Source organism: Rhinoderma darwinii, chromosome 9 (genome assembly GCF_050947455.1).
Source record: "Rhinoderma darwinii isolate aRhiDar2 chromosome 9, aRhiDar2.hap1, whole genome shotgun sequence".
Lineage (NCBI taxonomy): Eukaryota > Metazoa > Chordata > Amphibia > Anura > Rhinodermatidae > Rhinoderma > Rhinoderma darwinii.
Genome location: NC_134695.1, coordinates 78,397,071 through 78,403,680, shown reverse-complemented (window position 1 = coordinate 78,403,680; position 6,610 = coordinate 78,397,071).

The following is a 6,610-nucleotide window of genomic DNA, read 5'->3' as shown; positions in this document are numbered from 1 at the left end:
TATAGATTAGTATAGTAAGTAGATATTATATAGATTAGTATAGTAAGTGGATATTATATAGGTATATAGATTAGTATAGTAAGTAGATATTATATAGGTATATAGATTAGTATAGTAAGTAGATAATATATATGGTATATAGATTAGTATAGTAAGTAGATATATATAGGTATATAGATTAGTATAGTAAGTAGATATTATATAAGTATACAGATTAGTATAGTAAGTAGATATTATATAAGTATACAGATTAGTATAGTAAGTAGATATTATATAAGTATACAGATTAGTATAGTATGTAGATATTATATAGGTATATAGATTAGTATAGTAAGTAGATATATAAGTATATAGATTAGTATAGTATGTAGATATTATATAGGTATATAGATTAGTATAGTATGTAGATATTATATAAGTATATAGATTAGTATAGTAAGTAGATATTATATTAGTATATAGATTAGTATAGTAAGTAGATATTATATAGGTATATAGATTAGTATAGTAAGTAGATATTATATAAGTATACAGATTAGTATAGTATGTAGATATTATATAGGTATATAGATTAGTATAGTAAGTAGATATATAAGTATATAGATTAGTATAGTATGTAGATATTATATAGGTATATAGATTAGTATAGTATGTAGATATTATATAAGTATATAGATTAGTATAGTAAGTAGATATTATATTAGTATATAGATTAGTATAGTAAGTAGATATTATATAGGTATATAGATTAGTATAGTAAGTAGATATTATATAAGTATACAGATTAGTATAGTAAGTAGATATTATATAGGTATATAGATTAGTATAGTAAGTAGATATTATATAAGTATACAGATTAGTATAGTATGTAGATATTATATAGGTATATAGATTAGTATAGTATGTAGATATATAAGTATATAGATTAGTATAGTAAGTAGATATTATATAGGTATATAGATTAGTATAGTAAGTAGATATATAAGTATATAGATTAGTATAGTATGTAGATATTATATAGGTATATAGATTAGTATAGTAAGTAGATATTATATAGGTGTATAGATTAGTATAGTATGTAGATATTATATAAGTATATAGATTAGTATAGTATGTAGATATTATATAGGTATATAGATTAGTATAGTAAGTAGATATTATATTAGTATATAGATTAGTATAGTATGTAGATATTATATAGGTGTATAGATTAGTATAGTAAGTAGATATTATATAAGTATATAGATTAGTATAGTATGTAGATATTATATAGGTATATAGATTAGTATAGTAAGTAGATATTATATAGGTATATAGATTAGTATAGTAAGTAGATATTATATAGGTATATAGATTAGTATAGTAAGTAGATATTATATAAGTATATAGATTAGTATAGTTTGTAGATATTATATAGGTATATAGATTAGTATAGTAAGTAGATATTATATAAGTATATAGATTAGTATAGTATGTAGATATTATATAGGTGTATAGATTAGTATAGTAAGTAGATATTATATAGGTATATAGATTAGTATAGTATGTAGATATTATATAGGTATATAGATTAGTATAGTATGTAGATATTATATAGGTATATAGATTAGTATAGTAAGTAGATATTATATTAGTATATAGATTAGTATAGTATGTAGATATTATATAGGTGTATAGATTAGTATAGTAAGTAGATATTATATAAGTATATAGATTAGTATAGTATGTAGATATTATATAGGTATATAGATTAGTATAGTAAGTAGATATTATATAGGTATATAGATTAGTATAGTAAGTAGATATTATATAGGTATATAGATTAGTATAGTAAGTAGATATTATATAAGTATATAGATTAGTATAGTTTGTAGATATTATATAGGTATATAGATTAGTATAGTAAGTAGATATTATATAAGTATATAGATTAGTATAGTATGTAGATATTATATAGGTGTATAGATTAGTATAGTAAGTAGATATTATATAGGTATACAGATTAGTATAGTATGTAGATATTATATAGGTATATAGATTAGTATAGTAAGTAGATATTATATAAGTATATAGATTAGTATAGTATGTAGATATTAGATAGGTATATAGATTAGTATAGTAAGTAGATATTATATAGGTATATAGATTAGTATAGTAAGTAGATATTATATAGGTATATAGATTAGTATAGTATGTAGATATTATATAGGTATATAGATTAGTATAGTAAGTAGATATTATATAGGTATATAGATTAGTATAGTAAGTAGATATTATATAGGTATATAGATTAGTATAGTAAGTAGATATTATATAGGTGTATAGATTAGTATAGTAAGTAGATATTATATAGGTGTATAGATTAGTATAGTAAGTAGATATTATATAAGTGTATTAGTATAGTAAGTAGATATTATATAGGTATATATATTAGGTATAGTATATATAGTATATTATATAGGTATATAGATTAGTATAGTAAGTAGATATTATATAGGTATATAGATTAGTATAGTAAGTAGATATATAAGTATATAGATTAGTATAGTAAGTAGATATTATATAGGTATATAGATTAGTATAGTAAGTAGATATTATATAGGTATATAGATTAGTATAGTAAGTAGATATTATATAGGTATATAGATTAGTATAGTAAGTAGATATTATATAGGTATATAGATTAGTATAGTAAGTAGATATTATATAGGTATATAGATTAGTATAGTAAGTAGATATTATATAAGTATATAGATTAGTATAGTAAGTAGATATTATATAGGTATATAGATTAGTATAGTAAGTAGATATTATATAGGTATATAGATTAGTATAGTATGTAGATATTATATAGGTATATAGATTAGTATAGTAAGTAGATATTATATAGGTATATAGATTAGTATAGTAAGTAGATATTATATAGGTATATAGATTAGTATAGTAAGTAGATATTATATAGGTGTATAGATTAGTATAGTAAGTAGATATTATATAGGTGTATAGATTAGTATAGTAAGTAGATATTATATAAGTGTATTAGTATAGTAAGTAGATATTATATAGGTATATATATTAGGTATAGTATATATAGTATATTATATAGGTATATAGATTAGTATAGTAAGTAGATATTATATAGGTATATAGATTAGTATAGTAAGTAGATATTATATAGGTATATAGATTAGTATAGTAAGTAGATATTATATAAGTATATAGATTAGTATAGTAAGTAGATATTATATAGGTATATAGATTAGTATAGTATGTAGATATTATATAGATTAGTATAGTAAGTAGATATTATATAGGTATATAGATTAGTATAGTAAGTAGATATTATATAGGTATATAGATTAGTATAGTAAGTAGATATTATATAGGTATATAGATTAGTATAGTAAGTAGATATTATATAGGTATATAGATTAGTATAGTAAGTAGATATTATATAGGTATATAGATTAGTATAGTAAGTAGATATTATATAGGTGTATAGATTAGTATAGTAAGTAGATATTATATAGGTATATAGATTAGTATAGTAAGTAGATATTATATAGGTATATAGATTAGTATAGTAAGTAGATATTATATAGGTATATAGATTAGTATAGTAAGTAGATATTATATAGGTATATAGATTAGTATAGTAAGTAGATATTATATAGGTATATAGATTAGTATAGTATGTAGATATTATATAAGTATGTAGATTAGTATAGTAAGTAGATATTATATAGGTATATAGATTAGTATAGTATGTAGATATTATATAGATTAGTATAGTAAGTAGATATTATATAGATTAGTATAGTAAGTGGATATTATATAGGTATATAGATTAGTATAGTAAGTAGATATTATATAGGTATATAGATTAGTATAGTAAGTAGATATTATATAGATTAGTATAGTAAGTAGATATTATATAGGTGTATAGATTAGTATAGTAAGTAGATATTATATAGGTATATAGATTAGTATAGTAAGTAGATATTATATAGGTATATAGATTAGTATAGTAAGTAGATATTATATAGGTATATAGATTAGTATAGTATGTAGATATTATATAGGTATATAGATTAGTATAGTATGTAGATATTATATAGGTATATAGATTAGTATAGTAAGTAGATATTATATAGGTATATAGATTAGTATAGTAGGTAGATATTATATAGGTATATAGATTAGTATAGTAAGTAGATATTATATAGGTGTATAGATTAGTATAGTAAGTAGATATTATATAGGTATATAGATTAGTATAGTAAGTAGATATTATATAGGTATATAGATTAGTATAGTAAGTAGATATTATATAGGTATATAGATTAGTATAGTAAGTAGATATTATATAGGTATATAGATTAGTATAGTAAGTAGATATTATATAGGTATATAGATTAGTATAGTAAGTAGATATTATATAGGTATATAGATTAGTATAGTAAGTAGATATTATATAGGTATATAGATTAGTATAGTAAGTAGATATTATATAGGTATATAGATTAGTATAGTAAGTAGATATTATATAGGTATATAGATTAGTATAGTATGTAGATATTATATAGGTATATAGATTAGTATAGTATGTAGATATTATATAGGTATATAGATTAGTATAGTAAGTAGATATTATATAGGTATATAGATTAGTATAGTATGTAGATATTATATAGGTATATAGATTAGTATAGTAGGTAGATATTATATAGGTATATAGATTAGTATAGTAAGTAGATATTATATAGGTGTATAGATTAGTATAGTAAGTAGATATTATATAGGTATATAGATTAGTATAGTAAGTAGATATTATATAGGTATATAGATTAGTATAGTAAGTAGATATTATATAGGTATATAGATTAGTATAGTAAGTAGATATTATATAGGTATATAGATTAGTATAGTAAGTAGATATTATATAGGTATATAGATTAGTATAGTATGTAGATATTATATAGATTAGTATAGTAAGTAGATATTATATAGATTAGTATAGTAAGTAGATATTATATAGATTAGTATAGTAAGTAGATATTATATAGATTAGTATAGTAAGTAGATATTATATAGATTAGTATAGTAAGTAGATATTATATAGGTATATAGATTAGTATAGTAAGTAGATATTATATAGGTATATAGATTAGTATAGTAAGTAGATATTATATAGGTATATAGATTAGTATAGTAAGTAGATATTATATAGGTATATAGATTAGTATAGTAAGTAGATATTATATAGATTAGTATAGTAAGTAGATATTATATAGGTATATAGATTAGTATAGTAAGTAGATATTCTATAGGTATATAGATTAGTATAGTAAGTAGATATTATATAGGTATATAGATTAGTATAGTAAGTAGATATTATATAGGTATATAGATTAGTATAGTAAGTAGATATTATATTAGTATATAGATTAGTATAGTAAGTAGATATTATATAGGTATATAGATTAGTATAGTAAGTAGATATTATATAGGTATATAGATTAGTATAGAATGTAGATATTATATAGATTAGTATAGTAAGTAGATATTATATAGGTATATAGATTAGTATAGAATGTAGATATTATATAGATTAGTATAGTAAGTAGATATTATATAGGTATATAGATTAGTATAGTAAGTAGATATTATATAGGTATATAGATTAGTATAGTAAGTAGATATTATATAGGTATATAGATTAGTATAGTATGTAGATATATAAGTATATAGATTAGTATAGTAAGTAGATATTATATAGGTATATAGATTAGTATAGTAAGTAGATATTATATTAGTATATAGATTAGTATAGTAAGTAGATATTATATAGGTATATAGATTAGTATAGTATGTAGATATTATATAGGTATATAGATTAGTATAGTAAGTAGATATTATATAGGTATATAGATTAGTATAGTAAGTAGATATTATATAGATTAGTATAGTAAGTGGATATTATATAGGTATATAGATTAGTATAGTAAGTAGATATTATATAGGTATATAGATTAGTATAGTAAGTAGATATTATATAGGTATATAGATTAGTATAGTAAGTAGATATTATATAGATTAGTATAGTAAGTAGATATTATATAGGTGTATAGATTAGTATAGTAAGTAGATATTATATAGGTATATAGATTAGTATAGTAAGTAGATATTATATAGGTATATAGATTAGTATAGTAAGTAGATATTATATAGGTATATAGATTAGTATAGTATGTAGATATTATATAGGTATATAGATTAGTATAGTATGTAGATATTATATAGGTATATAGATTAGTATAGTAAGTAGATATTATATAGGTATATAGATTAGTATAGTATGTAGATATTATATAGGTATATAGATTAGTATAGTAAGTAGATATTATATAGGTATATAGATTAGTATAGTATGTAGATATTATATAGGTATATAGATTAGTATAGTAAGTAGATATTATATAGGTATATAGATTAGTATAGTAAGTAGATATTATATAGGTATATAGATTAGTATAGTAAGTAGATATTATATAGGTATATAGATTAGTATAGTAAGTAGATATTATATAGGTATATAGATTAGTATAGT